Below are 12550 nucleotides of genomic sequence, written 5' to 3'. Positions count from 1 at the left end.
AACTGAAAAAAGGTCATTAATAAAACAAAAGCGTTTTGTTTAGGATCAGGATTTACTGGAACATTAAAATTCTTATTCACTTTTTTTTATTTCTCCCGTTTACACTAAAGTGGGTGCAAAGTTAAGTTTGCAGTTGCATTTTTCTTTTTTCTTCCTTTTTTTCTTTTAATTGAAGTTTCTGATCATATTTTTAGGGCATTAAATCATCAACACAGTGCTTTAAAAGTCCCTATAAGATTTTTTTTTTTTAATTCACATGCTGGTCAGAGCTCTAGTGCATGTTATTGAGGTGTAATAGCAGGCATGTAAATTTGCTTCATACTCCAATGAGGAGGATTTACATATTAATTTAGAAAAGCTTATTGTTCAGCATGCCCAAACAAAGACTATAAACTCAAGGGTGTAGTAAATAAGCCAGAGTAAATAAGCCCCATGGACTCAAACAAAAATTGTGGTTGCATCCTTGGTGCAATAGTTGGAAATCATGGAACCGTGTCATCCATGGTTTTTGCCTGCCTGAATGCACAGTTGTATCTCTCTCTCTCTCTGTGCTTAAAATTTTATTCTCTTTAATTTTTAAAAACTGTTTTTGAGGACATTTGTCACGTCCACCTACTCTCATGCATTTTTGAAGCATGAACCAAGACAATATAAAACCGAAAGATAGCACTGAAGACTGGTCGCACTGAAAGCAATAATCCTGAAAGCCCATTTTGCTCTTTTTATTTTTATTTTTATATATATATATATATTTTAGAGGTTTACTTTAGATGCATAGCATCATCAAGTATGCCCACCGAACAGCATGTGCCACTGCAAAAGAAGTGAGGTGAAAGTCAGGTCAGGTTTCATGATGTTATACTTGTTTAAGAAGATGAGTCTAGTGTCAGACTGACCTGAGGGTCTCTATTAGGTTTCTTGTAATTTCATGGTCCAGAAAGTGCATTTTGAGGCCATAACACTGTAGAGTTCTCAGTTAACTTAAAATAAATGAGGCTATGCTTCCTGTTTCTAAGATGAAAGGGTTGGATAAATAATTATTTAAATTATTTAAATTGCTCCTTATGTTTGCTGGAAAGTTGATTTGACCGAAGGTTATCGGTGTCCTAAACATTGAGACTATATTAAATAAACACAAACATCAGTATTCTGGTTACTACTGTATGACACATAGACGGAAATGTGGAGGTGATAGTTTTGTAATGATGGATACTACAAAACAAAGGTTAAAATCATACAGTATAATACAATAAAAAAATTAACATTTAAAAAAGGTCAAGGGCATGTCTGACCTACATTTTAAACACTTTCTTAAGGAAACATGAATATTGTCTGGATTATCCTCCTCTTGTTTCTTTAATTCCGAGTGGAACAGGTGACTCCTTTGAATTTCGTATAGCCTAGTGACAAAGGCTCAGTATCTACGTTGTAAAACTGCTTCTCTCAATGGATAGGCTAATGGCTTAAGCAAATTCATCCTGTGCATGACAGTAATTTATTCTAGGGGAGTCACACAGGCTTCAAACCATCCGCTGGCCTTAGAGAAAACGCTTCTGAGACGTAAGGAAGAAGGAAAAAAAGACAACAAATTGTGTGCAGAGGATTATTTCTTGTGATGTGATGTCCTTATGGTAATTGTGCAATTGCTTGAATTTTAGTTTTTTAAATTGATTCTTACAGTCTGACTCTTTAATGGTAATACATTACTTTACAGTTGTGCAGGGAGTATGCATGGGTGTGTATACTTAAAATGTAACATAAAATGATGGATTCTGAACATTAATGAATCTTGTCGAGCTTGGATACAGTTTCTTCATCACAAAAAAGAGTTGTTGGTCTGAAGAGAATCTCTGCTGAGCTTAAATTGTAAATTAAAAAAATCGTATTGCCATCATATTATCCATCAAAGACCTCTACCAAACTCACTCCGATAATCTACAAAGAATAACCGATTCCCAAGAAAGTGCCCTATCGATCAGTCGCCATGCTTTCCATTAGTTTGCACGCAACAGAGGAGGGCTGTCAGTCTATGTGAGACGTCGAGTGGAAAAGATTTTTCCCACAGGATCTCAATTCGTATATCCAGCCCACAGGGTCTTTCCTTGAGAACCAGCAGTACTGTCTCTGTAGATGGCAGCACTATGCTCTGCACTATGGCTTGAGCATAAGCTTTAAAGACGTCTCCATAATCACAGGTCACTGGTTTCTTATCCACACACTTATCCACAAGGTGAAGGTGAAGTGACATTCAGCCAAGTATGGGGACCCATACTCAGAATTTGTGCTCTGCATTTAACCCATCCGAAATGCACACACACAGAGCAGTGAACACACACACACTGTGAGCACACTCCCGGATCAGTGGGCAGCCATTTATGCTGCGGCGCCCGGGGAGCAGTTGGGGGTTCAATGCCTTGCTCAAGGGCACCTAAGTCGTGGTATTGAAGGTGGAGAGAGAACTGTACATGCACTCCCCCCACCCACAATTCCATCCGGCCCGAGACTAGAACCCACAACCCTTCGATTGGGAGTCCAACCCTCTAACCATTAGGCCACGACTTCCCACACACATCTCTCACTGTCTGCGCTCCATGACATTGACCGCTGTAATGACAGTGACAGTTTTATGTGAGAAGTGGTGCAGTGAACTCCCTGTAACTGTCAGACCAGCCGACACTCCCAGGTGCACTTCAGTAACACTCCATAATAACTTTACAAATGTATTTACTTTGTAAGTTTAAGTTTATTTGGTTTCAAAGAAATTAATAAGCAAGCATTCATTAAATTGCTCATTGTTGAGAAATGTATGCCTCATTCATATAAAGACGTACTAAACCTACAACAGTTCAAACATTCATAATTGCATACACATACCATTATGTATGTACGTGTTAAAATATGAAAAATACAGGATAGCTCTCAGCTCTGTTGCTTTTTTCACTTATTTGTCACACTCTTAAACAGACATATGAAAACATTCACAAACTGACAACAGTACACACACACACACAGAGAGACGCTGTTCATTGTGTCTGTTTACTAGCTTAGTTGGCAAAGGCTGCTTTCACTAACAACAGACAGAATTGCTTCGATATTTACCTTTTGTACAAAAAGCATATTACATCTGTTTATACTTCGTGTGTACAGCATCTGCTACAATTTACAGTACACTCAGCAACCTTTCATTACACTTAGTGTAACCAGATGCGGTCTTTAGCAAAATGTTAATGCAGTGTTCATGAAAACGTTTTTAAATAAAGATGATTAAATTATACAGTAATTAAACATGGCTTAATCAAACACAGACAATGACACATTCTCTTGACTTTATTGAACAAACTCCCTGAATATTCCCTATGCAGGATGGTTCTTTTTCCACAGTGGTACTTAGCTGTATATTGGCTTAATAGTTACATGATTAGAAATTCATTGAATATGCAATAACAGCAGGCTTTGCCTTGGTGTTTCACGCCTACCAGCTACCTGTCCTTGTAATTGGCTATAATGTGATTTGTGTACATTATTGTAAGCTGCAATGTAGTGCAAAGTGGAAATAACTGGCTCATGGCTTGTCTAATCATCGAATAGTGTTTGTCTTTAAATGTATTAAATGCCTTACCATGAATATTAATTTCTTCATCTGTCCCTACAGGACTAAAGGTTAATAAGTGCAAATATTTTGTGAAAGCGTGACAGTCAGAGAATCGTTCTGTGATGCATAGAAACTCAATGAACCAGATGAAAGAAAGGATCTGAAAATCTGGTCAGGTTCGGAAAAGTGTGACATTCAATTTCATGTACCAATACTCATTTAAAAATGCTAACAGTGACTTCGATAATGGGTCAACATCGATAATGTTTAACAAAATCATTATGCATTCTCCAAACACGTACAGGCAGCACAGTTCTCATTACTCTCCTGAGTAATAACAAGAATGAACTCCACACCTTCTCAGAGGGAATAAGGGGGCTACGATAGAGTATTAAAGCAAGGATGAATGCAAGAGAGAAAAGCCCCTGGCAATCCCAGGCCCCCCTGCCGCTCCTGACATGAAAACTCCTTGCTGAATAATGAGCTTCTCCATTCTGGTAAATCCCTGCATTTGAGACTGGTGCTGCAGTGTTTTGTGTGCACTGCTGTACTATGTGATCGCTTCTCTGAGCTGAGCCATTAATGCATATTTTGCTTGGTGTTGCCACCGCTGGTTAGGATTAACTGCCTGTGATAAATGTGCCATCTGCACAGTCTAGAGAGTGTTGTTTTAGTTTAGTTTGCTGGGTGTTCTCTAGACTGCTGTGTATAAATAACTTCAGCATTTTCAAGACGTTTGTGTCGAATCAAAATATGCTGCAGTTTCTTGAGTTAGTTAGGTCATCACAGACAAATCTGCTTAGAAATGAACACAAACTTCCACTAGAAATGCAACCGCACCAAACATGAATTGTGTTAAGAAAAACTGTTATGTAATTTGCCATTTAGTTAGAGTTTTTACAACTTTAGTTACAACTGTTTTTATGGGTACTCTTTTGGTACCTGCTTACTAGAAATGATCAAAACTGTGCTTAAAACCCAATGAGTTAAGTTAACTTTTCAGTTATGTAAGCTGATCACCGTAAAAAATATTAATAATAATAATAAGTAAAATTTACTCAATATTTCTTTTGCAAGTTTTTGCATTCTTTTTTTTTCATATAAAATTTACATATGCATTATGTAATATCCACTTGAAGTGAATAAGCACATGCCTTTTAACTTTATTTAAATGTATAAGTTATTTTTATTTGGAGACATACATTTTTAGTGACTGCACTGACACTAGCATAGTGTCACACCTGGACTCATTTAGTGTGTTTTTGCCCGTGACCCAGTTTCTGTCTTTCCGTGTTTTGGTTTGATTAGTTCCCAGGTGTGTCTATTCTCTTCCTCATGTGTGTTAATTTAGTGATTCCATCCACCTGTGTTTCCCCATTATCCGCTGTACATAAGCCTTGTCCTTTCAGTTCTGTTTTGTCGGGTCTCTTCATTTGCTACTAACGTGTGCCTATCTCTGTGCTCCATGTTGGATATCTCCTGTGTTGGATATAATAAAAGCCTTATTTCGTTTATCCTCGGCTCAGTGTTCCTTCAGGCAGCGAAAACCGTGACAGAAGACCCGACCATAAAAAAAGAAAGTTTAAAACTGCGTCTTTCCCTCCGTTTTGCTTTCGTTTTTTCTCAGTCTTTTTGTTTTGTAGTGTTTGATGGTTCCCCTCTCTAGCCCCGGATTCCTCCTCCTCATGCTGGAGCAGGAAGGACGCTCTCTCGAGGACCACACCAGACAGTTTCTGCTATTAGCTAATGCCACCAGCTACCCGGACGACGCGCTCTGCACCTTCTACAACACCAGCCTGAACTCCAAGTGCAGAGCGTTGTCGCCCGAAGATGGTCCTCGGGAGGATTTCGCCGCATACGTGGAGTGGACTCTGGCGAGAAATGGCTCATCTTTCACCGTCAGCCCCATAGAGGATCTCGCCAGCCCCACTCCCTACCCAGAGACCAGCCAGCCACCAACTCGCTATACGGAGCCAGAGCCCGCCGCAGAGCCCGAGCAATCCATTGACAGGGAACAGGATCTCGAGAGCGCGACTGACCAGGTGTGTGAGCCGGCCACACCGTGCATCGTGGGAGTCCTCGTGGAGATCGAGGGCGTGGAGGAAAGCCCTGCCCACACTCCTGCGACTGAGGGTGAGCTGCATGCAGTCTCTGAAGATCATATGGAGCAAGTTCTGGATCTGATGGACTGGTCTATGGAGGTAATCCCTAATTTTCCTGTTTCCCCGCTGGTTCCGTCCAGCCCTGATTCCCCTGTATACCCTCTCAGTCTCCCACTCCTACCTCCAGTCATTTCCTCTGCTCCATTTCCGCTGGTTCCGCCCAGCCCTGAGTTTTCTGTTTCTCCGCTGGTTCCGCCCAGCCCTGAGTTTTCTGTTTCTCCGCTGGTTCCGCCCAGCCCTGAGTTTTCTGTTTCTCCGCTGGTTCCGCCCAGCCCTGAGTTTTCTGTTTCTCCGCTGGTTCCGCCCAGCCCTGAGTTTTCTGTTTCTCCGCTGGTTCCGCCCAGCCCTGAGTTTCCTGTGTCTCCGCTGGTTCCGCCCAGCCATGATTTCTGTTTCACCACTGGTTCCGCCCAGCCCTGAATCATCTGTGTCTCCGCTGGTTCCGCCCAGCCCTGAATCATCTGTGTCTCCGCTGGTTCCACCCAGCCCTGAATCTTCTGTGTCTCCTGTATTCCCTCCCAGCCTCCCTCTCCCGCCTCCTCCCAAACCTGCTGGTCCCTCTACTCCTCTTTCGCTGGTTCCGTCCAGTCCTGATCCTCCTGTCCTTCCTCCCATCCTTCTCTCTCCTCCTCCTAGACCAGCCAGTTCCTCGCCATCCCTGCTGGTGCCAGTCAGTCCCGCAGCTCACCCTCAGTCCGCGCCATCGGGGCGCGATGGTTCGCCGCTGGACTGCCAGTCTCCAGCTCCGCCTTGGCGCGTTAAGGCCCTGTCTCCGCCTCCAGCCTCCGAGCCCTGGACTCCTCCTCGGTCCTTCGACCCAGCGGCTCCGCCTGGGCTCTTAGCTCCCTCGTCTCCACCGTGGCCTGTCATCCCACCTGCTCCACCGGGCTCCCTCGTCCCTCCGGCTCCACCTTGGTCAGTCGTCGACCATCCGCCGCCTCGGGACTCCACTCCTCTGGTTCCACCTCGTCACTCCATCCCTCCGGCTCTGTCAGGCTCCTCCTTCCCTCCGGTTCCACCTCCATCCTCGGTCACTCTGGCTCCACAGCGGTCTGCCAGGACCCCGCCTCCACCTTGGTCGCCTGAGCCTTCAGCTCCACCTAGGCCCTCCGGATCCTCGTCGTCACCCTGGCTCTGCGGCTGTGCTGCTCCATCTTGGGCTCCTCACCCACCGGTGCAGTCTCCGCCTGTCGGCCCCCTGGTGTCGTCGACCCTTCCTTCACCATGGCTCCTCCCGCCGTCGACTCCACCTTGGATCTCCGTCCTGGCTGGTCTCTGGTGGACCATCTGGCTCCTCCTGCTCCTGTCTCCTCCCTGGCTCCTTCCTCCGTCTCCTCCCTGGCTCCTCCTTCTGTGGTCCCTGTCTGCTGGCCCCCTCCTGGGAGTCCGTCCTCCACCGGAACCTCCTCCCAAGTTCCCACCCACGCCTCCCCCTGTTGTTTCTACGGTGCAAGGACGCACCTACCGGGAGGGGGGAGTACTGTCACACCTGGACTCATTTAGTGTGTTTTTGCCCGTGACCCAGTTTCTGTCTTTCCGTGTTTTGGTTTGATTAGTTCCCAGGTGTGTCTATTCTCTTCCTCATGTGTGTTAATTTAGTGATTCCATCCACCTGTGTTTCCCCATTATCCCATTATCGGGTCTCTTCATTTGCTACTAACGTGTGCCTACCTCTGTGCTCCATGTTGGATATCTCCTGTGTTGGATATAATAAAAGCCTTATTTTGTTTATCCTCGGCTCCGTGTTCCTTCAGGCAGCGAAAACCGTGACACATAGTGGTTCACTGAATAACGCAACAAACACCAATACATTTTCATGCAAAAAAGAAAGAAGTTCACCTATGCAGTGTCCATTAATGCAACAATAGTTAATGTAGTCCAAAGACAAATTAAGTAAAGTTTAATTTTACATTACTCAAGTGGAATGAACACAATTAAATTAAGTTGCAATAAAATTTTCAGCAAGTATTGTGTCCCCTTGTGAAAAAGAAATTTACTTAAATGTTCTTGACATACAGTACAATTATTTCATGCTTATAACACTACAAATACATTTACATATTTATCTACTTATTAAAAATCCCCCGCAATACTTTTGGTAACTGGTATACTTAAGGTTTTCCTAAATTGGAACTAATTTTGTACTTAATACACTTATCGTGCAAAAGTAATCTCCAACTAAAGATCTACTGAAGTATATTTTATTGGGGGCTTATTGCAGGTAGGGTATACTTAAAATATTTTGCATTTAAAGACCAGTATTCAAAGATCATACAGTCCTCATCAAAAGTGACATTAAAACCAATATTAAGAAATGTGTGCACAAGTAGTAGTCCAAATAAACTTTAATTATAGTTATATCATATAGAATTATATCAGTAATTCTCAAGCAATTTGTCAGAAAATATGTTAATAGATTTGAACTATACTTAGTATGAAATAAATTTTAAGTGTGTATGTGTGTGTATATATTTGGAGTGAAGGAGCCTGGTTGAGGGTGAACAGCGCTCTATGGACTAAAATGTGGACGCTATGGATTATAATTCAGACATGCCCCCTCTTCTCTGTAAGCCCTGAACTATCTGTCTGCTTGGAACTTAATATCTGTTTGGATTTTCCATCTGGGGCTATCTGTCACACCCCTGTGGATTGTTGATTCTGGTTTTTCCCTCTGTGTACATATTTGGTTGTTCCTGTTCTCATTATTAGTCAATTACCTCATTGTGCCTCGTTATCTACCCTATATGAATTCCTGTCTCTTGTGTTGTAGTTTGTTGGTTATTGTGAATTTCACCCTATGCGTGTGTGCCTACCCTGTCTGGATTACCGGTTGTGGATCTATTAAAATATTATTGTATTCTTCAACTTCGTCATCCTGCCTGTTCTCTTGCACACCCCAGCCATGACACTTCTATTACCTGATGCTAAATTTGGTCAATTTAAACATGTCCCATGCCTTGTGTTTTCAGTTAGCTTACCAGTTGAGTACAGCACAGAATGGTAAAGGTACATTCTCTAAATTTGAATGGCTGCACCTAATGTCTTTCTTGTATCTAAGGTCCCCATTGTCTATAAGGGCTATATGTTCAGCTTTCTGTCATTTTCTCTTTGTTGCTTCCCTTTGCTGTTTACCCTCTGTTTGTTTTAATCTGTCTTTCTCTCTAGGGAGCATCACAATCAGCAGCGGATGATGGGATACAAGGCCCTGAAGCAACTAAAGCATTCGAAACACATGCCCCCCCCACCCCCCCCAAACACACATACTGTCCAACTTCTTCCTCATTCTTCAACACACTCGTCCAGAGGTAGCCCTGAATCCCCAATGTGCTTGTTTTGTATTTGTCAGCAGAAACCGGTCTGCCGATGCCCTCTGTTCAAATCCAGCGGTACATGCTTAGCCTTTAAATATCTTCCCAAGGACCGAGGGTGCTGTGCACTTTGGATACAAATTAACAAATTACCGAGACAGGATGGGATTGTGTAGGGCTGGCAACCTTGCATCTCACCTTGTGGTGAGAGCGGAGACTGTATCTGTAACTGTCATCACAGCAGGACAGATCAATCCATATAGCTCAGCATGTGCAGTTCTGGTGACAGGCCTGATGAACCCACGACCTTCCTTTAAAGAGAGGAAAGGAGGAGATGAACGAGAGGGCGGGTGTGAGACAACAATGGAGTAAGGTTGTCTAGGCGTAAAGAGAAATGAATCTGACACCTGCTGTGAAATGTCATTTTCAGAGTTGGTTGTCTAAAACTGGAGTTTCAAAATGTGTTTTTGCCCGAAAATACATTATCTCTCAATGGCGTCTCAGTTCATCATTAACAATTTGTCACTGGGAACCCCTACTATCCAAAGCTCCCTTTATGCTTTTGGCTAAATTTGGGGCATGCACATAACTTGCATTTGAGAAAAGAGAGGTAATTTAATTTGCACCTAATTTGTCCCATTGAAAGGATAGTTCCCCCAAAATTTAAGTTCTGTCATCATTTACTTGGTTGCAAACTTGGCTTGAACATTCTTTCCTCTGCTGAACACAAAAGAAGATATTCTGAGACTCAAAATGAGACAACATGAAGGAAATGTCATTCATTTTAAACACATTCACATTATATACAGTAGAACTTGGTTTCTAATTGTTATGAAGAAAGTTGTTGTTGTTCAAACCAAATATAGTATATTCCATACAGTATTCTGTTTAGAACAGTTTTTTTTTCTTCATCCATACACAGAAGGTCTGTGTGGTTCCTTGTTGTTTTGTGTTCTGTGTACTGTTGATACATTCTTCAAAGTAGCATCTTTTGTGCTCCATAGATGGAAAAAAGTCATACAGGTTTGTAACAATATGAGGGTGAGCAAACCGTGAGTAATTGTTAATTTTTAGGCAGACTATCAATTTCTATATTAAAAAGGCTCATGAGAGTTAACAGCAGGTGTCAGTAAAACCCCTTCAGATATGTTTGTGTGTTCTCTACACACAAATATACATGTAAATAGATGTACCACAAGATATCACTACCAGTTTCAGAGTCAACACTGAAAAGGTAGTTTTAAATAATTGCTTGTAAAAAGTTTCAGAGTAATTGAATACAAAAAAAAAAAAAAAAAATGTTATGCTGAGAAAGAAAATGAAGAATTCAAAAGATTTCAAGGTCATTAATCAATATAACATTGACCCTTTGAACAAGGTCAGACCTCCAAAAGACATTCTTTGAAAAATGGATGCATATAATTTCTAATTCAAAAACAAACAAACAAACAAATAAAAAGTTAAATGCAAAATAGCAGTATTTTTGCTAGTGGTCTCGGACATTTGCATTTTGATGAAAAACTAACAAGACATGCTCACATTGCACTGCATTTGAAGATATCTGGAGATATAATTTATTCACACACTTTCTTGAACACTTTGTATCGCTACTCTTTTTATTCTGCAACGCCTCCACAGATATCTACCATCTTACCCTTGTGAATTTTACATCCACTGCTGAAGGCACCATTCTCAATGCTTGATTGTACTGATGGTGTCCAGTTGTCTTCCCATTCTGAAGCCTTGTTAGTCCTTTATGACATTTGGCAAAGATTGGTGTTCTGAGAAGCTGAAAATAACAAGCTATCCATTCCCCTCTTTTTTGCTTTAACTTATTCAGTCTAGCGAGTGTGCAGCTTCACTCCCACTAAGACTGTCAGTGTGAGCTGTCAGCATACATTCTCGAAGTTTGTAAGCTCTACAGTGTGTGCCGCTTTTTGACTGTTTGAAATTCAGCAATGCAATTTCAATCAACCTTGGGGACACAAATAGAAAAGGCAGCGAATTAGTCAAACACAAGGCTGAGTAAACAAAACATGCTGGGCTTTTTTTTTTTTTTTTTACAATTATATATATATTTTTTTATCAAGATGTGGGAAATAGGATAAATATAACCATGTCAGAAAAACTGCAATTAATCAGCTGCATTTGTGCCTGTGCAATGTTTTATTAGTAATTGATTAATACAAGATAACTGAATTAAATGAAAGGTATTAAATTCTTTGTTTAATAAATCCAGCAGAATTTATTATATATTTAATTTAGCATAGATTCTGAAATGGTGAAACACCATGCTGATTTTGTTAGTTAATCTCAGGTAATTGTCATCACACATTATATAACAAAATATGTAAATTATATTGAATTAGTGGGTTATTTTATCAGAGGGCAAGTGTAAAGTCTGTGAATTTGGCATTTATATAATTTTTTTAAACTTTTTTTTTAAGGCAAGTTGTTGCAAACAATTTATTTTAGTTACATTTAATAAAAAAAAGTTGAAAGCTAAATTGTATTTAAATGTAGCTAAAATAAGTTAATTGCAACCACTTGCCTTAAAAAAAAGTTTCAATATTTTTTTGTGTGTGTTTGAACTTCTTCTCAAGCCATTTTGATAAAGAAATTCATATGGCTCAAGGTGTACACTTCAAATTTCCATTACAGCTTCTTGACAGCTTAGTGTCAAGTGATTAATAATAGAGCCAAAGTTGTGACAGGTCTTAATTATTCAGACTTCAGATGCAGGAAACAGACTGGCTGATAAACATAAGACAGTTCTAATTCAAATCGCTCAAACATTCTATGAAATAAACAAAGGTAGCTCTGTACTAAATCCTGAAAGTCACATAAAAATTATCCACATCTCTCAGGTCCTACAAAAGTAGATAATCAACACTTTAAATGGCTTCATCCCCAACTGGTCATATTGTGTCTTGACCACTGATTCCCTGTCTCCATTATTTGTTTATGAAAGGGTTTAGTCTGGTATGGAGAGCAAAGGTTTTCTTGAAACAGCAATCAATCTACAATTCAAAAGCCATTCAGTTCTATTGCAGTGATATTGATTAATTCAGAGCCCTTCATTCCTCAGCGTAAGATTTGTTGTTTAAAACCTGAATTGCACTAATTGGCTGTATTGTGCTGAGGGTCTAAGTGCATCACCCCTTAATAGCTGGCATCAATATGTCAAGAAGAAGAGCCTTTTGACATGAACTCTCAAAAACACAATTCATTCTTATTCCATTTTAAATTTCATTGGTCTGCAGTCCTCAGAATCAACTTTAAATGCAAACCAACATCTGCTCTTGGACTCAAAAGAGGTGTCAATAATGATTTCTCATATTTAGTGTTCTCTCTGGACAGATGAATAACTTTCCACTTACACGCCACTCTTATCGTTTGGCAGTGATGTGGTACAATGTGTCGAAATAGAAGCCTACATCTGGTGCATCTGTTATGCTTTTCAAACCACCAATGAGACAGGCTTGAAA

This window comes from Carassius auratus, chromosome 30 (genome assembly GCF_003368295.1).
Source record: "Carassius auratus strain Wakin chromosome 30, ASM336829v1, whole genome shotgun sequence".
In the NCBI taxonomy this organism is placed as follows: Eukaryota; Metazoa; Chordata; class Actinopteri; order Cypriniformes; family Cyprinidae; genus Carassius; species Carassius auratus.
Note: the sequence above shows the minus strand (reverse complement) of the source record.